Genomic DNA, 26,782 nt, shown 5'->3' with positions numbered 1-26,782 from the left:
TTGTACTTTGTTGAAGAACAGCAACTCCCAAGTTACTCACTCCCTTCTAACAGTTTCCCGCAGCTCCTGACATCTTTGATTTTAGCTTTAGTACATGGAGTTTAAACATCTGTGTGGCTGTGGCACTTGAACTCCCAAAGCAGCCACGTCTGTGTCAGCTGAGTGTGCCATTTATAGCCGACACCTATAGAGAGTGTAGCTACGAGATGATTTAATATGTTATAGAGGGTCTGGGTAGAAATGTTAGTCAATTTAAGTTTTGCCACACAAGCATGAAAACCTGAGTTCAATCCCCAGAACATGTCTAAATGCCAGGCATGGTTGTGTCCACTTGTAATTTTCACCCAGAGGTAGAGACAGGTATATTCCTTAGGCTCATTGGGCAGCCGGTCCAGCCTAATGAACAAGTTCTAGAGCGGGGGATGGCTACTGAGGAATGACATAGTTCTGGCTGGTTTTGTGTGTCAACTTGACACAAGCTGGAGCTATCACAGAGAGAGGACCCTCCCTTGAGGAAATGCCTCCATGAGACCCAGCTGTAAGGCATTTTCTCAATTAGTGATCAAGGGTGGGAGGCCCCAGTCCATTATGGGAGGTGACATCCCTGGGCTGGTCGTCCTGGGTTCTATATGAAAGCAAGTTGAGCAAGCCAGGGGAAGCAAGCTAGTAAGCAGCACCCTCCATGGCCTCTGCATCAGCTCCTGCTTCCTGACCTGTGTGAGTTCCAGTCCTGACTTCCTTTGGTGATGAACAGCAATATGGATGTATAAGCTGAATAAACCCTTTCCTTCCCAACTTGCTCCTTGGTCATGATGTGTGTGCAGGAAGTCGAACCCTGATTAAGGCAGACATCAAGCTCTCCTTGGCGTACACATTCTGCATACACAGAACACCACACACACACACACGCACACACACACACACACACACACACACACACACACACAGAGAGAGAGAGAGAGAGAGAGAGAGAGAGAGAGAGAGAGAGAGAGAGAGATTGAGATCAGTTAAACATTCCCATTGGCTATGGTGTGTCCCAGTCTTCATCACCTGGTTTGATTTTGGAGAACAGAAACCTTGTTCCCTCCAGGTAGTACAGGGCAAGCAGTGCTGAGAGACTTGCACGACATCTCTGCTTACAGGATATCATGGGGATCATCTTTTGCTTCCAGATGAACAAGACTGAGATGTTTCTACCCATGCCCCCACTTTCTTGGGAAAACCAACAGTGACCATCAGAGACTTGGGTAGAATTTAAAGTGATAACGGCAACTCGTTAGGTCAGAGGTTCTCAACCTTCTTGGTGCTTCTTGTTGGTTCTTCATGTTGTGGTGACCCCAACCATAAATTTATCTTCATTGTTACTTCATAACTGTAATTTTTCTACTGTCATGAAGTGTAATGTAAATATTTTTGGAGAGAGAGGTTTGCCTAAGGGGTCTTAACTCACAGATTGAGAAATGCTGCCTTAAGCATTTGCTGTATTCCACATTATACTATGATCCAAAGTGTGTCTTCCTTTTTGATTTTTTTCCTTTTTCTTTCTTTCTTTCTATGTGCATTTGCTAAGAGTGAAGCTGGGATCATGACCATATGGATACTATGTATGCTTTCCACTGATTTGCTATAATTCTTTACCAAAATATTTTCATAAAATAATGAAACAATGGCAGTAAAATACTTTCATAATAAATTGGGGTTAGCCTGGAAGATATAAATAATGAAGCAATCTACTGCCATTCACATTCTATAAATGTCGATGCAACTGTACAGTAGTTGAATGGCTTTCTTTAATGACTTCAACAGTGTTCCCTAAGTTAGCTTGATTTGCTGCATTTATACTTAATTTTAATGACCCTTGAATACTTTCACTTTTCGATTTCATTTAAAATTTTTATTATATTTTTTATTGTGTGTGTATGTGTGTGCATAGCATATGTGTATCTGGGGGTGCTCAAGCAGGTGGGAGGGCAGCCATGTGGTGTCATTTCTCTCCATCCACCTTCACATGGTCCCAGGGATCAGACTCTAGTAGTGAGCCTTGCACTGTAAGCTTCCAGCAGCCTCTCCGTCTTTCATTAGGAATTTATTTTTGGTGTTGAATGTGTGTCAGTCTGTATCAGAGGTTATCTGTGGAGATCTCTGGCCCAGCCTGGTGGGAGGGTTCAAGCTAAGGGGAAAGGGCATAAGCAGGGAGCCGGAAGGGCCTCTGCCTCCTCTGCTGCTGCAGCTGCAGCTGCTGCTACTGCCTCTGCTGCTGCTGCTCCAGTACTGCTGCCCCTCAAGCCACTGTTGCTCCAAGATGCTGCACTGGCTGTGCTGAACTGAGCTGAGCTGAGTTGAGCTGGGCTGGGCTGGCAGGGTGCTGGCTAGACAGCCAGCAAAGTACAGGAGAGCTTCTGGTTGTGAAAGCTTCGGGAGAGTGTTCTCTTCTCAGGCAATGTTAAGGCTCTTGTGACAGGTGCTCTCAGAGGATGGAGTAATCCTCACACACCTGTATTCCTTGTGGATAGGATCTTATATACAGTTTTGGGGTAGGTTGGGTCTGACAGCAGGTGCTTCCTATTGGCGCGGCCTAAGATGCCTCATCTACAAGAGGAAGGACTTGTGACACTTCCCCTACATGACTGATGACCACAATTTTCTCTATGAGAGGCTGTGGCCACATGACAGGAGCCTGCAGTCGGGAGCAGGCAAAGCTCCTATCATCCCTTCTGGGTCTCCCAGGCTTCAAGCCCAGCTCGTCCTTACCAGGCTTGCTCTCATGGTCTATCAACCCCACAAATGATGAAAATGTTAGAGGGCATTTATCCTCTGGGATGTAGCAAACACAGTATTTACATGGTTATTCTCATTGGATAGAAACGCCCCCTTTACAACACCTTCATCACTTATCAGTCTTCGTCTGTCCTTGTTCTTCAATTTTGTCCTGGGTTGGACAGCTATACCTATACAAATCAGGCCTGCAGGTATTTTACACTGCTGGTAAGTCACATACTTACATACATACTTACATATATACTTAATCACATATTATAAATTATGGTGAAAGAAAACACACATGAGACCAACAAAAATGACAATTTCTTGTCTCTCACCATAGACAATTCTGTTAGCGAGGCCTTGTCAATCATGGCAGTCTAAGGTGTTATACTGCTCTGTTTTTGTTGGTTTCATTCTCTCAAAAAGCAGGTACTATGGGTGTGTACCACACTGCACAGCTGTGTGGGTTCTCAATGATGCTACATTTTCTTAGGAACTGTTTTGTTGTTGTTGTCAAATATATTTTTAATTAATTTTATTAAATTACCAAAAAACAGGTTCAATGAGCTATTAATAGAGTGTGTCAATCTTACAGATGAATTTGATAAATGCTGGCCCAGTTGTAACACAATATTCACCCAATAATATGGTATTATTATATACACCCTGAGGGGTAAAATCGCTTTCCTCTAAATTTCTTTTACTTTTCTTAGAGCAAGTGAGACATGTAAGTAATAAAGATACTGGGATCTTATTAGTCAGTGAGAACATGAAGGGTATCCAGTACATTAAGAGTTAGCTGAAACTCTGTGCAAAAAGTCCTTGCATCAACCAACATCTGAAGCAAATTCCTACGCAGAGGTTAAAGTATAAAAAAGTCTCTATGGGTGGGTAAAGGCGTGGGTGCTATCTAGAGACAGACCTCTGCCGAGAGAAAAACCAACAGATGGATATGTGGACGGAGAAACACAGAATCTGCTCTTCTGCCCATGCATGGGTAAAGTTTTGCTGTAATTTCACAGTGAGATAACACATTACCCATCAGTCTATAGACTCACAGGCTCACTGGTGGCAGACCTTTCTCTGGCAGTTCTCCACACAGAGCACCATAAACATGTCTGGGTAAATTATTTTAATTTAATTTAATTTTTTTCACTTATTCACGTTACATCCAGCTCACTGCCCCTTCCCCATCACACCCTCCCATCATCCCCATCCTCCCTGCCCTTCTCCTCTGAGTAGGTGGGAGCCCTCTGGGTATCCCCCCCACCCTATGCCTGGGTAATTTAAAAGCAGTCAGCTCAGCACCTGAACACATACCCAGGGAAGGTAAACACTCAAGTTCCCTGGCCAATGTGTACTCCATTAGCTTGTCTTCTACTCTGAAATGAAGACTTCCACAGCATGACAGAATTTAATTAACTGTACATTTTCTTTCCATCATGTTTGCCAGAATTCATAAATTGATCAGGAATAGTCTGCACAGATATATTGCTGGGTTCATAAGAGCCTGGGAGGCCAGGAAGTGAGGGAGGGAAGGGCAGGTGAGCCTGGGGACAGGGGCAGGGACACAGTGGCAGTCAGTGGGGACAGGGATACAATGGCAGTCAGTTGGGGACAGGAAGGGTGGGCTGGCAGTTAGTGTTGAGACCTAAAGCTGCTCCTTTAAAACTTCATTATTCTGGTTGCACTTTCTGCATCAATAATTCACAAAAAACTATTTTGTAACAATGGTTCGCAAAACCTAAATGGGATTTTCTTCCTTCTCCAAACCCCTTCTTTGAACTTTTCATGAATTAATCCAAATGTACAATACCAATTGGCCTCAAAAACACAACAGATAAAATCATAACATTATTTTTTCTTTCCAAATAGACTTACTATTGCATCTAGCAGTTACATACAAAACAGAGGAAAAAATGTTCAGCTAAATGACTAGGGTGGGCAAATTTATTTACTTATTTATTTATTTATTTATTTATTTATTCATTCATTCATTCATTTATTTATTTATTTTCAACCAACCTAGACTCACACACATCATTTTTCCTCTCATAACGGCAGCTATGCTTTCATGCACTGTATATACAGCCCACATTTGCATTCAATGCTCTTTTCAACAGTTAGCCAAATGCAAGGTGGATGTTAAGGAAACAATGGAGCGAATAATATTTCTGCTTTATCAGAAGTAGAGTTGAAGACTCCGTGATAATAAGCACAAAACAGCTGTGAGTTTAAGACATAAAGCGCCCCTGTTTCGTGTTATCAAAAGAAAATGTTGTTTTGGTTTTGTGCTTTGAAAAGAATTTAAACCAAGAAAACCTAATCTTTGACAAGTACAGTTGGGGGTTCTCAGCTGCTGCATGATAATGATGGCAAACTTACTGGAGGGCAGGAAGAATCACATGCATTTAAAGTGGCTTGCCCTCCTCTGCACCTGTGGGATTAATATATCTGCCAATGCCCATGACTAGTAGGTCACTTTCCATTCACCACTGGCCCTGCCCCGCAAATAACACATCTGTATGTTTGAGGTCCACCTTTGTTTTCTTTTGATAGAACGAGTTCCCTGAGGATGAAGAGGAGAGAGCCAATACCTTCATCAACGTATGTGTGAAAGGAATCCTAAAGACACAACTTAAAGGTCTATCCATGGGGCAAAGAACTCAAAGTTATATCACCCAGTTTCTTAGAGCCTCCATGAAAAGTGGGGCACCCTCTAGGTCACAGAGCTGGTTGGTTGATCTTAGGAGATCTAGCACAGAGGCCAGGGATACATGGATTACCCAGGGTTGTTTGTGTAGACCCATCTCCTCAGCCAGACCATGCTTGCCGACCCCAGTCAAGAACAACACCTGCACACACGTAGATGCTTTCAACCATGAGTAAGAAGGGCCAAGAGCAGCACTTTGGAGTCACCCCCATTTTAATTGATTTAACTCCCACAAAATGTACATGAGATAGTCACACATTTCCTTACTAAGGCTCTTCCCCACGGCTATACCAGGGCTAACAGTGCTTATAGAGAGGATTCTCCCATAAGCTGTCTGCAAGCTCTTCAGTGAGCACCAAGCAGCTTCTGTTACAACACCCAAGCTGGGAGTTGGGGAGCTTTAAGTGACACAGTTGACTTTGAGATCCTGTAAATAACCGACCACTTAAGCTTTTATGAGTGACCTCGTAAAGCTCACTGGTTCACTGGGCAAGATTAGAGTGCAATCATTGTTGGGTCTGTTACTGGTGCTCTTTCTTAAGGTGAAATGCATTTGCTTGTATCTCTCTAGGATAAGTCACAATAATAGTGAATTGTTACTTACTTTATTGCAGGTCCTTCTCTCTATTCACCTACCTACAAAACCATTTTATTTCTTTCCATTTCAACGTACTTTTTATAGATTAATATACTGCATCTTGTCCTGAGTACTAAAGCTAACCAAAGCAAGGACTTTAATTGTGATCTGCCTTCACACGATCATTCAGACTATTCCAAGTCCTTTGCCTTTCTGTGAAAACAATAATCGGAGAATAGAATCCTATTTTTTAAAAGCCTATTGTATTTACCTGTGAGCTTAATTGAATATGTGCAATGACTTTGAAGAAATTTCCATCTTAATAATTGTGAGTTTCATTTATGTCGATTATATTGAATATGATTTTCTTTGGTCTTTAACCCAATGCCTTTTTAGCTACTACATAATATATAGAAATCTGGCTTGTGATTTAATCTTCTTAGATATTTTATTTTAATGAAAAATGAAGGGATTTACATCTCCACTTTTCAAGTTTTCTTGCCGCAATGTATCAAGCACAGCTGCTTTTTTTTTTTAATTAAGTTTTCTTATTTACATTTCGAGTGTTATTCCCTTTCCCAGTTTCCGGGCAAACATCCCCCTAATACCTCCCCCTCCCCTCCTTTATGGGTGTTCCCCTCCCCATCCTCCCCCCATTGCCGCCCTCCCCCCAACAATCTAGTTCACTGGGGGTTCAGTCTTAGCAAGACCTAGGGCTTCCCCTTCCACTGGTGCTCTTACTAGGATATTCATTGCTACCTATGAGGTCAGAGTCCAGGGTCAGTCCATGTATAGTCTTTAGGTAGTGGCTTAGTCCCTGGAAGCTCTGGTTGCTTGGCATTGTTGTACATATGGGGTCTCGAGCCCCTTCAAGCTCTTCCAATTCTTTCTCTGATTCCTTCAACGGGGGTCCTATTCTCAGTTCAGTGATTTACTGCTGGCATTCGCCTCTGTATTTGCTGTATTCTGGCTGTGTCTCTCAGGAGCGATCTACATCCGGCTCCTGTCGGCCTGCACTTCTTTGCTTCATCCATCTTGTCCAATTGGGTGGCTGTATATGTATGGGCCACATGTGGGGCAGGCTCAGAATGGGTGTTCCTTCTGTGTCTGTTTTAATCTTTGCCTCTCTATTCCCTCCCAAGGGTATTCTTGTTCCCCTTTTAAAGAAGAAGTGAAGCATTCACATTTTGATCATCCGTGTTGAGTTTCATTTGTTCTAGGCATCTAGGGTAATTCAAGCATTTGGGCTAATAGCCACTTATCAATGAGTGCATACCATGTGTGTCTTTCTGTGATTGGGTTACCTCACTCAGGATGATATTTTCCAGTTCCAACCATTTGCCTACAAATTTTATAAAGTCATTGTTTTTGATAGCTGAGTAATATTCCATTGTGTAGATGTACCACATTTTCTGTATCCACTCCTCTGTTGAAGGGCATCTGGGTTCTTTCCAGCTTCTGGCTATTATAAATAAAGCTGCGATGAACATAGTGGAGCACGTGTCTTTTTTATATGTTGGGGCATCTTTTGGGTATATGCCCAAGAAAGGTATAGCTGGATCCTCAGGCAGTTCAATGTCCAATTTTCTGAGGAACCTCCAGACTGATTTCCAGAATGGTTGTACCAGTCTGCAATCCCACCAACAATGGAGGAGTGTTCCTCTTTCTCCGAATCCTCGTCAGCGAGTTTTGCAGTTTTATGAGATCCCATTTGTCGATTCTTGATCTTAGAGCATAAGCCATTGGTGTTTTGTTCAGGAAATTTTTTCCAGTGCCCATGTGTTCCAGGTGCTTCCCTAGTTTTTCTTCTATTAGTTTGAGTGTATCTGGTTTGATGTGGAGGTCCTTGATCCACTTGGACTTAAGCTTTGTACAGGGTGATAAGCACGGATCAATCTGCATTCTTCTACATGTTGACCTCCAGTTGAACCAGCACCATTTGCTGAAAATGCTATCTTTTTTACATTTGATGGTTTTGGCTCCTTTGTCAAAAATCAAGTGCCCATAGGTATGTGGGTTCATTTCTGGGTCTTCAATTCTGTTCCATTGGGCTATCTGTCTGTCTCTGTACCAATACCATGCAGTTTTTATCACTATTGCTCTGTAATACTGCTTGAGTTCAGGGATAGTGATTCCCCCTGAAGTCCTTTTATTGTTGAGGATAGTTTTAGCTATCCTGGGTTTTTTGTTATTCCAGATGAATTTGCAAATTGTTCTGTCTAACTCTTTGAAGAATTGGATTGGTATTTTGATGGGGATTGCATTGAATCTGTAGATCGCTTTTGGTAAAATGGCCATTTGTACTATATTAATCCTGCCAATCCATGAGCATGGGAGATCTTTCCATCTTCTGAGGTCTTCTTCAATTTCTTTCTTCAGAGTCTTGAAGTTCTTATTGTACAGATCTTTTACTTGGCACAGCTGCTTTTTATCTCCTGGTTTTATTCTACTCAGACTCTTGAATCCATATAGAAACATTATAGCCATGAAAAAAGTTTGCTTCTTGGTTTCCATGTTTGATGCCACTTTTTTTCCTGCCTTATTTGACTTGCAAGCCCTGCAGATAAATGAATAGGGGTGTTCTTTTCTAGACTTCAGAGGGAAAGTGTTTAAAATGTGGCTACAGAGCACACTGTTAAAAGGATGATTCTCATACATGCCTTTTGTCCATTTAAAACCACCATGTTCTAAACTGCTGGGTTTACTGAGAATCAACAGTGGCAGTTGAACTGTGACAAATTCTCACACTTACTACAATATTCATGCATGTTTTCTCTCCTATTCTGTAAGTGGAGAATAAAATTGTTTAAGTTGCAAATATTAAATTCTACATGTAAAGGAGAAGCTGAACATGGCTAAGATAGATGTTTCTGGAGTACATATTGGTAGGTTTTATTTGCTAAAAGACTTTGCATATGAATTTATTAGGACCACATTCGCTTGTCTCCCTCACCCTAACCCAGTCCTAATAATTGGGTTAGCTGACCCCACAGACCTAACAGGGATGTCTTCTTTTCTATTTTCTTTTTCTGAACTAGTTTGAGAAAGGTAGACCTTGTTATGTCTCCTGATTGGGATAATTTTAAGGACTTGGTAGCCAGGAATGATGTTCTTCTGTAATCCTGGCAGCACTCAGTACACAGAAGCAGGAGGACCATGGTTTCCAGACCAGCCTGGGTTACTCAGCAAACCCTACATGAAAATAAATCCCCATGGTCAGTGATGAATGCCTCCTGCACAACCATGAAGTTATTTGGTATTGAGCAGTTTCTCCACATGGCCACTGTTATTAGGATAACCACTGAAAGCCCCTGGCGGTAGTTTTCACTGATTTTCTAACCAGAATGCCTTTATATTTAAAGGGATTTTAAAATGTCTTATGACTGTGTCATGGGTGTTTCCCAACTCTGATACAACCAGCCTTTGAGTTTTTTATATTTAGTTTTAAATACTTAGGTATTTAGTTCATTGGCATTCCACATAATTTTTAATATAGTTGGGTTTAGGACTAATATCTAGTATTTAAGGTATGTTTGTGTGGCTTTTCCCACACTTTCTTCTTCAGCCAATTATATTTTAACCTCATTTCAATCCATGTTGTATCTTAGTCAGGTACCCTTCACTGGGATAATGCAGCAATGGTGACAGGAGGTAACACTAAGTTTTCAAAGATGATTTAGCATGAATGTGCACTGTGATGTAGTGTGAGTCTCAGACAAGGCACTGTACACTATATGTGCACTGGACATTTCTCCATCATGTGGATTACATGACAAACACTAAAAATTCACCAGCAGACAGCCAATGTTATATTTTAATTAAAGCAGGATTAAAGTCATTATGAACATATTTATAATTTCCAATGATCATCCTCATTCCGGACCACCTACATCTATCTGCAACACTTCTACTTGGCTGAAAGGGATCCCAACGTGTTCCGTGACTGGTCTTCCTGGTGATTAATGCCTCAGCTGCCCTTTGGAGAAGACCTTCCTTTGCCTTCAGTTATGATGGATGCTGTTCCTGGATTCAGATTTATGGTCCAATGTGTGTTTATTGTTGAGGAGATTTACAAGATCAAGCTCCTGAGCCCTCTGGTTTTAAATGGCTTTTGGTGATGCCTGCTGTCACCGCTGACTCTGGTGTCATTTCCAGCACCTGTCTTGCAGAGTTTCTCTTTATCATGGTTTGTTCCAGCTTGATGATGGTGTGCCCACTGCTGGAGCTCTTCAGGTTTGGTTTGTGAAGGATTCACTGTACTTGGATCTGTATGTTCAGATTTGCCATCATATCTGCTAAACTTTGTTCCCATCTCTCAGGAGAGCCTAGGACAGGCCATTTAGTCTGAGGCTTTTATTTGGCTTATAGTTTCAAAGGGACACTGTTCACATAGCCAGGAAGACATGACAACAGGCAGAACAGGTATAATCGAGGGAATATCTTCCTGTTCCTGTTGTGGGGAAGACCACACCCATACCCAGGAAACAGTAATGAGGAATTGTGGCATAGCTGTCAAGGCCTGCCCCTCAGAAACCCAGTTTTTCAATGAGGCTCTACCTATTCAGGGTCACAACACTTTTTCAAACAGCACCACCAGCTGCAGGTCAACTATTCAAATATGAAAGCCTACAGGTGACATCATAATCACAGCAGACTCACGGCAGGTAGCCTTGGACCACAGCAAGGAAGACCTTCTACCACACACTTTTAGACTTTTACATGAAGAACTTGGCACACTGACTGTTTATACATGGAAACTGGTAATGAGAGGAGCCTACTGGCTAACATGGATCCCACTTTAGAGCCAGACAAAAAGAAGCTCTTAAAATAAAATGCCCCCAATTACAAAACATTTGCTCACGACAGAGAAACCAGATGAACAGGCAGCCAATGTATTGCAAACGTACCTCAAATGAAAAGCATGCAGGCAAACAAAGACTTGCCAAAGAAAACAATTTCTCCCTTAAAAATAACCAGACAGCAAATGGAAGCCCACGGGCAATGCTTTTTAGACTAGAGGGGGAAAGGTGAGGATAAAAACAAAGCAAAACTGTTTACAGTAGGAATAGCTCAGTGATTCACTTCTGCGATGTTCTGAGTAAGAAAAGCACAGAGAACGCATTTGAGGCTCCAGATTCAGTGTGGCCCTTGGCACCATATCAACATAGCCCCTGGCACTGTATGTGTTCACAGCCACATTTCACAGACTCTTGATGGAAATTCAAAATGTAGCCTCTCATAAATTATATTCTAAGAAATAAAGCATGTTAAATGTTTTCTCCCAGGGGTTGGGGATTTAGCTCAGTGGTAGAGCGCTTGCCTAGGAAGCACAAGGCCCTGGGTTCGATCCCCAGCTCCGGGAAAAAAAAAAGAGCCAAAAAAAATGTTTTCTCCCTTTGTGTATTTTCTCTTTTTTCATTTTAATATTTTATTATTTTTTAATTTAAACATGTAGCATTGTTCATTTTTTCACTAATTTATTCATTTCCTTCACATCTTGGTTGCTGTCCTCTTCCTGGTCCCCCCTTACACAGACCCTTTCCTATCCCCCTCCCCTTCTCCTATGAGAGGGTAAAGGCTCCCTTGGGTACCTGGGTATGCCCCTACCCTGCATATAGAGTTACTGCAGAGCTAGGGGCATCCTCTTCCACCAAGGCCAGACAAGGCAGCCCAGCTAAGAGAACAGATTCCACAGACAGGCAACAGCTTCAGGGACAGCCCCTGCTCCAATTGCTGAGGGACCCAAATGAAGACCAAGCTGCACATCTGCTACATATGTGCTAGTGGCCTAGGTCCAGTCCACATATGCTCTTTGGGGGGTGATTCAGTCTCTGAGAACTCTCAAGGGTCTAGGCTAGTTGACTCTGTTGGTCTTATTGTGGAGTTTCTATCCCCTTCAGGGCCCTCACTCATTGTCCCAACTCTATGTAGTCTCTGAGCTCTGTCCAATGTTTGGCTGTGGGTCTCTGCATGTTTCAGTCAGCTGCTGGGTGGAGCTTTCAGTCAATGAATGCTATATCCACAGATTTCACAAAGCTGGCAAAATGCATAGCAAGGAGTTTCCAGTCTGCTTTGCTAGTCTCCAGATCCCTGTAGGGAGCTCCCTGGGGACTAAGATGATAGCTTCTCCTAGAGGTAGGCACAGTTCTGGTGTCCTTCTGCTGCAGCTCCAAAGCCTCTGCTTTGTCTCTACAAGGAGAGCTTGTCATTTGTTTGTGAACACTTCCCTCTGCTCTGCTCTGCTGCTCGGGCCAGGCAACAAACTCTCACAGCTTTCTGCAGTCAAGTCTAGGACATGGTAAGGCCACTCTCTCCAAACCTCTAGATACTTGGAGCTGTGACTCAAGCAACAGGCTCAACACTTTGTCAGCTGATGTTGCCTCCAGTCTCACAGTCCCATGCCCACTGCCAGCTATTACTTGAGTGCAAACCACCAATGGTTTTAGAAAAATCTGATCTGGGCTACCTGAGTACCAAAATGGTATATACACATGGCAAATGCAAAGTTGTCAGGAGGTATAATTGTTTTTAGAATATTGCAAACTCAGGAATCATCCAGCCGTGAGGGCATTCTTGGAATGCTTCACACTCTGTGTGCTCTTGTTTTGGGATGCTGTATCTGACAGGAAGCGAAGGCACTGCTTTATTTTGTTAGTGGTAAGTCTGCAGGTTGGAATGAGTTGTGAGCCTAATGTTACCTCTTCATAGAAGCTTCCTCTCCCTCACAGGGATTATCTAATAATCCTGCTTATCTGGCTTGCTGAGCCTGATTGATAACAGCATGTGGCTTTTCAAAAATAGAATAACTGTCCAATTCTCCATCAGAACTCATGGATATAAAACAGCATTCAGCGCAAATTAATGAGGAAAGAATTGAGCATCAGATAGGGATACATTAAAATTGTTTCATTAGCATATGCACACAAATGCACATGTACACACACATAAGCATGCATACACACACACACACACACACACACACACACAGAGAGAGAGAGAGAGAGAGAGAGAGAGAGAAAGTTTCCACAGCATTAAAAGTTATCTTCCCAATAAAGATAAATCCTCTTGGTGAATTTGCATATACATTTCTTTTTTTTTTTTTTTTGGTTCTTTTTTTCTGGAGCTGGGGACCGAACCCAGGGCCTTGCGCTTCCTAGGTAAGGGCTCTACCACTGAGCTAAATCCCCAGCCCCTGCATATACATTTCTTAAAGCAACCCTGCCAACTTTAAATAAGTTGCTTGCTTTCCTTGTCAGTCAGATATGCTGAATGTCTGAGAGTGTGTCTAGAATAAATACCTCAGTCAGGAAAGCTCTTAATGATGTTAAAGGAGGGCATTGATTAAAGTGTTTGGTTTCTGTCTCCATTTACAAGCCCGTGACCTTCAATAATTTGCCTAAGGTATTGCATCTGTGTTCAGTGAGATAAGAGTAAGGCATTGAAAACAAACCAACGTATTGAAGCATGTTACAGTATCTGATGCTGATGCTTGCAGAGTCTAACATGAGCTATTACACAAGCTATGACAATTTTGAAATCCTGTTTCCTTCACCATTAGCACCATTCTATTCTGTTGATCTCAATGGACAACCTGAAAAAGCCAAGAGTTGTGTATGTTTGCTGTGCATGTGCGCGTGTGTGTTTGTGTGTGTGTCTGTGTGTCTGTGTGTGGTATTGGGGGCAGCACAGGATATTCAGGCCATAATGAATGTGCTGGCCTCTGCTAGCTAACCCCAGAGAATCTCTGCACTACGTGAGTGTTCTCCAGCCAGCCTCATTCCTCCCCCCCAAGGATTCATAAACTGAGGCTGCAGATTTAGTACAGAACCATCTGTGGCAGCCCTGTGGCAGCTCTGTTACTGCTGCCCCTCTCCTGGGAGGGCCTGGATGCAGCACAGTGAGCCAGAAAGAAAACATTTTGCCTTCACTCTGGGGGCAGGGCAGAGCCTGGAAGGCAGAGGGTGCACAAATGCATGGATTTCCGTTAATGAAGTCAAAGACCAAGAACACCATATCGAGGGGCATGTTTCAAAATACTTCATTCTGAATAACACTTCCTGTTGTTTTAGAAAATAGAAAATGATTACAGTCGCTTTCTAAATCGTCCCCTCTACACATAGATACACATACTCACTAACAAGATCATTTCTTAATCATTGAAAAACCTTATACTACTGTTCGGAAGCAGCATGCTTTAACAGTTTGAGTCTGCTTCCCTATAGGCTGATTATTTATAGTAAATTACCATTTTCTTAAACCACTGGTGTTGGATGAGAATATCCTAGTGAAAAGAGTGCATGACACATATTTCATTGTAAAACTACATTTTAACCTTTAATTGACCCAAAATTGTTATACTAAATTAGTATCTTTTTTGTCAATGATATGTTCCTATGAAAATCTCATAATGAAATGCATTAATCTGTATGCTACCTAAAAACTCTTAAACAGAAATGTAAGTTAATATCATGCAGGTGAAGGCAGGTACAAGATAGAACGAGGCCTGTCTTTGGATGAGAAGGAAGGATGGGCGGGAGAAAAGTTTTAGAGAGGAGAGGAGACTGGAGAGGAGGAGGGAGCCGAGAGAACATGGAGGCAGATGTTAAGATTTCTCTCTGCACATTTGCAGGTTGTTATGACTATTCTTAAAGGATGGATGTGTACAGAATTTTGTGTTGTTGAGAGGGGCAAATTATATATTATCTAGGTCGATGGTTTCTATCATTATCAATTAGTTATAAGTTTATGGTGTGGATGTATTGTGGATTGAGAATTTAACATGTAAATCTGATTGCTGGGTTACAGTTTGTTGAGTCTTGATTTTACCAGGTGGCTGGAACCAGAGAGTTTGTGGTTAGGAGAGAGTGGCGGGAGAGACACTAATCTGAGATGAATTAATCATAGTTCCAAAGGCCCATTGGAGCTGGAACTAGTGACCATCAGGGTACTCTCGGGAACCAGTTCCTCTGCTTTTTTATTTTTACTGCAACACAAAAACACTTAAAAATAAAGTCAAACAAATGGCCTTTTCAAATGTAGACAGCAGAGCCACAGAAAATCTATTAGATTGACTCCAAAAAGCCTTATTGTAGAAATGTTATAAGAATATTAAACCAAACAATTAGCTTGACAAAGACTGCTTAAAAGGTAAATTAACTGATAAACAAAGGATATGGACTTCACATTTCAAAATCCTATATGACTATCTTTACTAAACTACAGCAGTTATGTCTTGAGCATAAATAAATTACATGATTTTTATAGCATTCTACAGGTAAATTATGGAAAGCTCAGAGATAATTTAAAGGAAATTATTGTCACCTATAGTATCAATAGCCCTAAATAACCCAGTTATAACACAGAACTTTGACAGGCTGCTCCCATAGTTTATGTTCCTATACAAGGTTTCTACTGCAAAGGCAAAGCTATCATGTTGCCCTCATTTTGAAACACATTTCTGTATAATACTGTAAATGTCTGTTTCTCAAATGCCTCTTTAACGCATTTTCATCACTGTATTTCATTGTAGGAACATTCAGTGATTTTATTTCCTATTATCAGATATAGGATTCTTCTACCACAAAACAAAACAGCAAATCCACCTCTCTTACAACTTCTTTAGGCTTCAGAGTCTCAAGCTTCTCTTGTGATTCAAGGGTAACCTATATTAGAAGATCTAATCTAGGTTTGACTAGCTTGTCACCCTAATGTATTTATCAATTAAAGTCATAGGTAGAACATGATTGTATGTGGGTATCACAGACCCATGTGTGCAGCTGACAGCATTTCTACCAGTCATGAACTACACCATGGTGGTCTCCTACAATTACTGTGAAGCTGAACGTTCCTGTCTCCCAGTGATGTGTGGCCTCATTATGCTCCACAATATCGTTTATGGTGATGCTAACATGGAAAGCAGCCCACTGCACTGCTATATCACAGCACAGTCCACTACAGCAGATGAAGTATGCACATAGAGTATTGTCAGTCATCCCTCTTGACAATAAATGACTGTTACTGAGTTATATATTCATTATTGTTTGGTTTCAGATGCCAAGAAATGAGTCTGAGGTGCATAATTTACATACCAAAGCAGATCTGACCTCTAGGTTCTCCCAGCACCCTCAGTCACTACCTGGCATACCCTGCCCCTAACCATAAACTTCCCCCAGAGGCTTTTGCCTATATAATCCAGGTCATAATTTCATACCATGTGAACTGGTTATCATTATCACCAAACACACTTTTTCAAAGAAGTTTTATGAAGGGCAAAATACATGAAGGAAATCCAAAAAATCATGAGGTCTTACTTTCTTTTTGGATATTTTTATTTATATTTCAAATGTTATCCCCTTTCCCAATTCCCCATTCATAAACCCCCATCTCATCCCCTTCCCCTGATATGACACCTTCTAAGAAATTTTGCAGTAGACATCCAAGAGGTATCTGGAGATCCAATTTTAGACCCAGCAGTACTCATCTTCCTAGTATTTCACAGAGATCCCAGGACTATGGAACTATATAATCCAGTATATATAATATATTTTATATATAATACCATATTATATATAATATAATATTTTGGTCTCCCTACTTTCCTAGTCCTCCTTCTCGTCCTCTCTTTCCATCTCAGTGTGGATACTCGCTCTTCCTTCCTTCCTCCCTTCCTTCCTTCCTTTCGTCCTTCCTTCCTTCCTTCCGTCCGTCCTTCCTTCCTTCCGTTCTTCCTTCCTTCCTTTCGTCCTTCCTTCCTTCCTTCCTTCCTTCCGTCCGTCCTTCCTTCCTCCCTTCCTTCCTTCCTCCCTTCCTTCCTTCCTTCCTCCCTTCTGTCCTTCCTTCTGTCCTTCTTTCCTTCCTTCCTCCCTTCCTTCCTTCCTTCCTCCCTTCCTTCCTTCTGTCCTTCCTTCTGTCCTTCCTTCCTTCCTTTCATCCTTCCTTCCTTCCTTCCTCCCTTCCTTCCTTCTGTCCTTCCTTCCTTCCTTTCGTCCTTCCTTCCTCCCTTCCTTCCTTCTGTCCTTCCTTCCTTCCTTTTGTCCTTCCTTCCTTCCTTCCTTCCTTCTGTCCTTCCTTCCTTCCTTCCTTCCTTCCTCCCTCCCTTCCTTCCTTCCTTCTGTCCTTCCTTCTGTCCTTCCTTCTTCCCTTCCTTCCTTCCTTCCTTCCGTCCGTCCTTCCTTCCTTCTGTCCTTCCTTCCTTCCTTCCTTCCTTCCTCCCTTCCTTTCATCCTTCCTTCCTTCCTTCCTTCCTCCCTTCCTTCCTTCCTCCCTTCCTTCCTTCCTTCTGTCCTTCCTTCCTTCCTTCCTTCCTTCCTTCCTTCCTTCCTTACTTCCTCCCTCCCTTCCTTCCTTCCTTCCTTCCTTCCTCCCTTCCTTCCTCCCTTCCTTCCTTCCTTCCTTCCTCCCTTCCTTCCTTCCTTCCGTCCTTCCTTCCTTCCTTCCATCCTTCCTTCCTCCCTTCCTTCCTTCCTTCCTTCCTTCCTTTTGTCCTTCCTTCCTTCCTTCCATCCTTCCTTCCTTCCTTTTGTCCTTCCTTCCTTCCTTCCATCCTTCCTTCCTTCCTTTCGTCCTTCCTTCCTTCCTTCTGTCCTTCCTTCCTTCTGTCCTTCCTTCCTCCCTTCCGTCCTTCCTTCCTCCCTTCCGTCCTTCCTTCCTTCCGTCCGTCCTTCCTTCCTTCCTTTTTCTTTTTCATTATCTTCCTCTCTTCTCTGTCCCTTTCCCATGGTGATCCTGGCCTCCTTCCCTGGGGCTAGTGAACTCACAGGAGAGCAGCTTTCCAATAAACCTGCATTTAATATAACCTAATTTGGCTTGAATTGGCTCATTTCATAGGCAGAGAAATAACTTATCAGAGAGTGCCAAAACTCAGAAGTTGAGATCCTAGCCAGTAGCCTGCATCTTTTCTGGTTGTGTGGGGGACCATTTCTCTATCCCTCTATCCTTCTCTGCTAGAAACAGCATTTCTTTGTATTCATTGAGTACCTATCCTCAGCTTCTGCTTTTCTGAGTACAGGGCCCTCCCAGCTTTCTCTGCTGAGTCTAGACTGCACCAAAGCTACCCCATCTGAACAAAGAGCAGATCTTTGTTTTGGGGGCATCTTTGATACAGAGATGTCTTATCTGAGGTTACTGCCTCCATATAAACCATTTGATCACACCAGTTCCATAGTCCTGGGATCTCTGTCAAATACTAGGAAGATGAGTACTGCTGGGTCTAAAATTGGATCTCCAGATACCTCTTGGATGTCTACTGCAAAATTTCTTAGAAGGTGTCATATCAGGGGAAGGGGATGAGATGGGGGTTTATGAATGGGGAATTGGGAAAGGGGATAACATTTGAAATATAAATAAAAATATCCATAAAGAAAGTAAGACCTCATGATTTTTTGGATTTCCTTCATGTATTTTGCCCTTCATAAAACCTCTTTGAAAAAGTGTGTTTGGTGATAATGAGAACCAGTTCACATAGTATGAAATAATATATGTAAAGATAGCAAAATAAAATATGTCTTATCTCTTCCTACTGTAAAAAAAATTTAACTGAAAAAAAAAAGGTGTCATATCCTCAGACCTTACAATTATACTTTTGTTAATTTATGGTGTATTCTTTCTACTTATTTAAAAAACTGCCAAGAGTAAAAACAAATAAAACAACATTAACAAACAAAACTGCACCCCATGTTTAACAGCAGCAACCTCATGAATACATTTCCCCCACCTTTGTGATGTATATCACATCACACAAAGAGGTCTGGAGATTAGAGGAAGCCCCTGGAGATTTCTGCAAAACAACTTCTTGATGTCCAGACAGAAAATCAAACATCCCCACAATATATTTCTCTGAACGAATCCGAGTGAAGTGCTCCATGATGGCATGCTATCAGCTGTGTTTAAGCTGCACAACCCTCAGAAACACAGAGTTCATACAGCCCAAAAGGTCCTTGACTTACGATGCCCTGACTTTACATGGTCTAAAAGAATTCAGTGGAAGCAGCACTTTGGATTTTGAAGTTGGGTGTTCTTTCAAGCAGGCAAGATGATACCAGGTAATAGCAGTGAGTTCCCAGCTCCAGCTGTGATGATGGAACCAGTGCTGTTCAACAGTGTTGTGATGCTGAGCTGGGATGCTCAGTAGGTCAGCTGTGCCTGTGCACCACTGGCACATAGTATTTCAGCACATGATAGGTTCACTGGGATGTAGCCCTAGTGTAGGTTAAGGAGCATCTAAGTACACTTATATTTAAATTACGTTGTGACTTTTATAACAAACCTCCTGTGACATCTTAGCAACGCCTGTGTCTAGTAGAATAAACCATCCGTGCATGAACAAGGAGAATTTCTAAAACTCTGAAAGCCTGAAGCGTAGGGATTAAAAATGAAGAAACACTCTGAGACAAGTGTCTGGTCCCCACCAATGTTTCAAACAAAATAAGTAGGGTTATGTGTTCTAAAGAAACTTGGTTAAAATAATTTTGTATTTGAGTTGTAGCAAATTTCTTGGGGCTTAAAATGATGTTTCTGGGTGGCACATTCTAGAGTGAGACTCTTGAGTGTGTTGTCCTCTTGTATTTTGCTTCACTTTGGCTTTGCTGTTGGCTACATTTTTAACAGTCCTTACCTTACAAGGCTATGACTAATCCTTTTATGCCTTCTGTTTCCCTCTATGCTTCTTCTCTTCTATCACTTTGAAATGTCTCTACGTATATCTAACTTAATCCAGCAAGTAACCTCATACTTTTGAGTCAGGACAGAATGCACCATCTCTTTCCTGATCTCACAAACTATAGTAGGAAAGCTTTGTTAAACTGTTATCACAAGGTTGCAGAATGCTACACTGTGGCCATTGATGAAAAAGTGTCTCCTGGAGGTATGCAATGTGAGTCCTATGCCCTAGGAAAAGTCCCATCACCAGTGGCTTCAAAGAGTCTGACACTTAACCACCTGCATTTGTTAAGAATTAAATATCAGTTTAGGTAGCTATGTGTTTCAACCTTCCCTCATAAACTATAGGAAAGTTCACTTCAGTTTGAAGAGAAAGACATTTTATCAAGAAAATATTACCTATAAAACCATCATGATCTTAGAAATGATTAAGAGAACTTAGAAAGTTTCTAGATCAGCCTCACTGGTTATATAAAAAAACAAAAGTGTTCAGCGAAATGACTTATTATGGCAATGTAATGTGTTGATCTCAGTACAGGATATAAATATATGTTTTCCACTTCACATTTTCATTCAAGCTTTTCCTTGTAGGGTCACATTTCCAACCAGATCACATTTGTGATGCATAAAAGCGCTGTGCCCACAATGACTAGCAGCTGCACATTTTTGAAGGACAGCATGAAATATAGGACAGAGAAATATAGATGAAATCTGGCAGGTCCCTTTATATGGCAGAGTAGTACAGGAACTACCTAAGCCAGGGTGGGATTTACCATCATCACTGAGAACATGTGACATGCAACTCACATAGTATAGCTATGATTGCTGTAGTTGTTCATCACTAGCAGCCTATCAGGATTCCCTGCATCAACATCCTCACAAACGAGAGAGCCATGCATTATGCTTGGGGTCTAGATGGAAACAAGAAGGGAGCCAAGCTCAACATCTTTCTCTCTTTGTGTCTCTGGCTCTTTTTTGCATCCTGACTATCGATAAAAGGTGACCAGCTGCCTCATGCTTCACTCTCATTCCATACCCTGATTGACTTTATTCTCAACCTGTGAGCCCCAATAAACCCTTCCTCCAAGTTGCTTTCATCAAGTTTTTTGTCCAAGCAACAAGAAATGTAAAATGCACACACACACACACACACACACACACTTCAGCCAGCCAGGCCAAACCACTTTTACTGGGTGGAAGTCTATGAATGTATCTTCATTTTTTGGTTTTAGTTTTTACAAGCTATTTCTTCTGTCTCTTAGATCCTGAGTTATGATGTCAGCTTCTATGCTGCTCCCAACGTCTGTTGCAGGCACTGACAAGCTCTCTCTGGTACTACCTATCACCATGTGGTGATAAGCACATGGCCTGGTATCACTTGATGAGAAGAGAGAGACATCCTGTGGTTCACACTCACCCCATCTATTAAGTAGACCCAGTCCCTTGATGCAAAATAACCTTAACATCAGTAATCCTTTAGGGCCAACGTTTTGCAACAGTCCTGAATCTACTAGACAAAATGTCAACAAAGAGACACTGCACATCATGTTACTATAATTTGATTGAAAGGGGGTGAGTAGCCTAAAGATAGTAAATTAGATTAATGTCTGACACATCAAATTTTGGTTGAAGAAAAGTATACTTACAAATACACAAAGGGAACTGAGCAGTCAAAAAGAGCAAGACATGTTTTCATGAATATGTCAGTTGAATGTTATTAGCTAAGAGTTTACTTTGACCATGTAATGCTGTTCGGATAGGAGGCAAGCACTCTCTGGTTCATCTGAATAAAGAGAAAAGTCTAGTTTTGTCACTGCCAACACAAAATGCTTGTTTTCTTAGCAATGATCCTCTCTCAATAATTTCTAGATAAAAAGTCGTGATCATGCTCCAGCACCTCCAGTGATGTCATTTTACACATACGAGAAATGCTACAGGGAACTTCCACTGAACTCCTCAGGAAGGAGACTGGGCACTCAGATGAGAAACTTGCTATCATCCAAGAAATGACGTTTTCCTCTGTAAGAACGAGCTGTCAACACTAATTATTGTTCCAAGCTTGAGGGTAACAGTATGTGTAGTCTTTCAACTTTCTCTTAAATTGATGTTACTAGTGGCAGTGAAGACGCAGATCTGCCACTAACTATCCTCAGACTGAGCGAGTGGAGAGTCAAAGAGCAGAGTCTGAGATGGATACAAGTAAATAGGTTATAAAGAGAGATGATGTGCTGGTGTGAGAGACTGTGGGCCTGATACAAATGATGCTAGTGGCACAGTAATAAAACAGATTTGATTCTGAGCTCTCATCTCTTACCACAATACAGAACAAATAGATAAAACATGAGCTATTCTTAAAACTAGATCACAAATCCTGAAAACTAGAATCTAGAATATTCTCCTTGGGGAATGGAATGGAATGGGTGCATACAAGAAAGGAAATTGCTCCTTTTAAAGAAGAAAGACATCAGGAGAGAGGCATATGCACAAATACTTTTTTCCATCCAAACTCTGCACCTCTGACTTCTTTAGGTCAGATGGAAATTATACTATTCCTTCTGCTTCTGTGATATGATACAGTGATCTGAGAGATTTTTAGTGAGATGGGCTATATTAAATAACTATAGAAATAAAGCAGTTATGTAATTCTTCACAACAAACTTCAGATAGAACTAAGATTAATTTGACAATTGGAAAATACTGGAAATAAGACCAAAGGAATTTGGGTTTCTAAGCTGCCATAAGAGCTAGCCTCAGCATCCAACTTCAGAGCTAACCTCAACATCGTGCTCCTAGTGTCAAAGAAGCTCAAAAAATCCACAAAGCACAGATTGCAAGAGAGGACCAGCTTCATCCATAGCTAAGATAAAAGGGAAACAGGTTGCAGAGATATGAGTTGTCACATTTAGTTGTAGAGAAAAATAGGAAATGCAAAAAAAAAACTATTGGAACTACAGAAATCAGAGAGGAATGTTACAGAGACAGTCTTCCTTATTCTAAAGGGTTAATCAAAGGGACCTCGACATGACTCAGAAGGGGTAGTGAGATTGAAAGAAAGTGTGAACAACAGAAAAGAGAGGGTCTCAATACTCTGCACTCAAAAAAAATGCCTTGAGGAAACCATCACTATACATGATCATATTGGCCAATGAGACACAAAGCTCTCATCTAGAAACAAAGGGCTTAACAATCAAAGCCTAGGGCTGGAGAGTGTCACTCAGGGACAGAGTGACTGAGTGGAATGTGTAGAAAACTGTCAACCAGTGGCTGATTGCACTACCACATCAGCAGAGACTTGGGAAGTGATGGGGAGGAGGAAAGCAGGGAAACAAAATCAAAGCCCTAAGAGGGCACCTGAAACCACTGAGGCAAAGATGTATCCATCTTTGTTTCTGAAAAGCAGAAAGCACGTTTTTCTATAGTGATTAATCCTGAGAAACATTGTTTCAGTGATGGAAACAGATCAAAAAGAGGTAGAGGACTATTATTATTGACACAATCTATTTAGAATTATTTAAAATGTCTTTTGCATTGGGATCATTTGAAATGGTTTCACATATTCTTGAAATAGTAGTGGAAAAAAAATGGGACAGCCAGAGTGCCGGGAAATGTGGTCTTCTGGACATGGTGGGACTACTGAAATCATGACCTCACAGCAGCATTGCTACCTGGACAAGATCATCACAAGACCAAGTCATCCAAATCTTAGCACAGAGGGAGTAGATTTGCAGGGCCACTTTTTTGCTGTGGGAAGAAGAATCATTCTTTATTGAGAGTGTAGCACTGGTTGATAGTTTTCTGGTGCTGCAGAGGAGAACCCCACACCCATGCACATATGAGCAACACAAGCTAGACTTACTGGGTTATCAAAAACAATAATCATGGCATGGGAGGGAGATATGGAGGGGTTGAAGTGGGGGAAATGATGAGCATATATGCTCATATTTCAGTGTATGAAATTCTCAAAATAAATAAACAAACAAACTGCAATGAAAAATTGTTGCTGCCTGTCTTAATGGTTTTTGTATCTTCCCCACCCATGAGGAAGTGCTATAATACCTGCAAAGTATAAATGCACTAACTTTTCTCAGAACCGCTGAGAGCATCTGATGAGATCAATCCAACCACATTCTCATGGAAGAATCTGGATTTCCCATGTGACTGAGTTCCTGATGAAGGGAGAAGTCTATCCTGCATGCCCCCTTTCCCATACTTCCTGAGCACTCAGATTTGAGACTTTACAAAGTGAGTTCATTCATGCAGGCTCACTGAGAATAACTGTCATTTGTGCTGTTCAGAAACATGTAACAATGTGTGTGGCAGAGTCCTCAGTGGTGAAGCAAACACCGTGGCTGTCTCACAGAATCTGGGTCCTACTTGACCAACCCTAGCCAAAACACATTCTTCAAAGAGTGTCTAAGAACTGGGGAAGGTATTAGGTATTAAGCAGCAAGAGTTTCATCACTAAAGCAACTTAATTTTGTGCTTTCTCCAATTCTCCACCACTGGTGGTGTCAGTGGATGCTTGCTAATTGTTGCTGAGTAATGGTCTGGAGATACTGGGGCTGTCTAGGTCTTCCAAGAGTTGTCAGCAGAGACGGAGAGAGGGGAGAAGCCATGGCAGGTGATGTTAAGATTCTGCTCTGTGTATTTACAGGTTGTTATTAATGTTCTCAAGGGATGGATGGCACTGGGCTTTGTATGTTTAAGTGGGCAATTATATTTTACCAATTGGATCTAAGATTATTGTGTTATGTGTTCTTTTATGTGAGGGTTTGAGTGTAAGAAAGTGTGCGGCTGGGCTGTGTTTCCGCCAAGATATCTAGAGATATCTGGACACCGCAGTGCAGAGCTAGCGGGGTAAAAGACACTGTTACTCGTTATTATTTTTATATTTTTACAACAACAGATGGCGAGCCAAAGTGATGGCCAAGAATCCACTAGTTACCCTGAGAGTTGAGAGAAAGTTTTTATTTTCTAAGTAAGAGGAGGCTGGCACCATGTTAAGTCATGTGATATCTTAAGCGCAGGGAATTCAAACAAAGAAAGGGGAAGCCAACTGGGCTGGCAGGCTGTAGGTCCCCTGCTGTGTGATAAGTAATGACAAAACAGAGACAGAGATTAAAAGCTGCCTTTTAAAGAAAGTTGTTTAGAAAGTCTTTCAGGATACACATATTCTTTTTAATGTGGGCTCCACGGAAATTTTGGGTTAAAATCCTAGTTAGACAAGCTACTTCTTAATTACAGGTATTATTAAAAGGTGATTGAGTTTGTTTTTAGAAAGAAGAAAGTAAAGAGATTACCTGAATCAGGTGGGGATTTTCATCCAAGGTTCAGAACTTAGATAGGGAAAAATTAGTTACCAACTCCAAGTAGAGAGTTGTGATGAAATGTCTGTAACACCAAGGAGAGTGAATGCAGGCATATATTTTAGAAGTTATTAAGGTTAAAGAAAAATCTGTGGCTCCGGGTAGAGAGCTTAACAGATCGAGTTATTTTGGGCTAAAGTCCTGGTTTGATATGTTGCTTATTGATACTGGAATTGATAAAAGGTATTTGGTTTGTTTTATGAATTACACCGCTAAAGGCCATATGGCTCGTTGATGCCGGCTAGCGAGGGTTTGTGGTTACTTCTGATATATACCACAACAGGAAGCTCAAATTCTCTTAACATGGGCTCCATGGGAACTTTGGGATAATTTCCCGATATCACAGAGTACAAAAGCCTGTTAGGCTCATTGTTTAGCTTACTTCCTTTTTTAAAAAATTGTTTAATATTCATGATGCGTGTGACTGAGTTTTATGATTATATTATTACTCTGGGAGAGAGTGCAAGATACAAACTTTTCTGGTTTCAGACTAAGGAACACAGTATTTTGGGAGAAAGATTTTGTCTTTGTATTTTTAAAAATGAAGTGGAAACCTCACAGAGTCATACTGATCAGATTTGACAGAGGTAGACCGCCTGAAAAATTTATTCAGGAGAATCAAACAAAAAGGTATCTCAATTCTAAACTTTTTCTTGAGAGTTGTATTTTACAGAGGGTGCCTACCTACTTGGCATCCTGATCTCAAGGACTTTCAGCTGGGTCCAGTCAGGACACATCCTGCTACAGCATTTGCTTCATTCTTCCTAGCCCCTACCCCTAAGGATATCTCAACGCCCATGTACAGCTTGAAGAAGTTATGGAGAAGTCGTCGCCCCAATTCCCTGGACTTTGGGGGGCTAAAAGTGGTTATTCTAAAGTTGTTTTTATGAGAAATTTAGAAATGATTGTAATTTAACAGGCAGGAATTAGGTAGATTAAGTTATAGAGTCGTAATCTTATTTGTTAACTAAGCTAAATTCATATCTTTGTTTTGATATAGAATTTATTTGTTAAAAGAGATTAAAAGTACAAAGTTTAGAGCCAGTCCTTCTATTGATGTCATTACAAATTTCTGAGTTGATTACACATGTGAGTTAAGGGCCAAATAGCAAACGTATTACTTACGTTGTGAGAGAACTTTCAAGATATTATTAAGATATAAAGACAACAGTCTAGATTGTCTTATAAAGATAGATGGTTTTCAAAAATGTCAGAAATCCACAAAATTTGAGATTTAAAGTTATTTATCTTTTGTTGAGACATATCTGCTCCTAACAGTTACCCTTTGGTGGATTTAACGAAGAATGTGAACATCTCTACCTCGAGGTGAGGCAATACTTTGTGGCTAGGCAGCCACTAGACAAAACTGCCTGTTTCATCTGCAGACTAATACTGTCCAGAAAAGGACAAATTATGCAGAATAGTTGACTGATAAACTCTGCCAAGACAGGGTGATCAGCCCTTCAAAATCTGCATTTCTAGAGTCTGTCAGTTGATTTTGGGCCAGAAGGCTGAAGACTTGAGCTCACATGTTGCTAACAGGGGACTGTGCTAGCGGAGATTTGTCTCTACAACCTCTCAGTTCTGGAAGCCATGTTAGGCTTCCTATGTGTACAGATATTTGGTCATTCCCAGATTTCTGATGAGGTTGAAGACTGATTATAGTCTCATAGCTTATCAGGCTGTTTAACTCTAAATATACATATT

At 41.3% G+C, this 26,782-nt stretch overlaps 1 protein-coding gene and 1 non-coding gene across 6 annotated transcripts in view; one reads left to right on the top strand and one right to left on the bottom strand.

Annotated features, from left to right (window-relative positions):
- Nucleotides 1-26,782, bottom strand: part of Adcy2 (adenylate cyclase 2) — a 446,592-nt gene that overhangs the window by 257,108 nt on the left and 162,702 nt on the right. The window lies entirely within an intron of this gene.
- On the top strand, nt 11,334-11,415 carry Trnap-agg24 (transfer RNA proline (anticodon AGG) 24). The gene has a single exon. It is a non-coding gene; the product is annotated as a tRNA-Pro (tRNA).

The sequence above is a fragment of the Rattus norvegicus genome, chromosome 1 (assembly GCF_036323735.1).
Source record: "Rattus norvegicus strain BN/NHsdMcwi chromosome 1, GRCr8, whole genome shotgun sequence".
Classification (NCBI taxonomy): Eukaryota; Metazoa; Chordata; class Mammalia; order Rodentia; family Muridae; genus Rattus; species Rattus norvegicus.
This window is presented reverse-complemented; position numbering and strand designations above follow the sequence as displayed.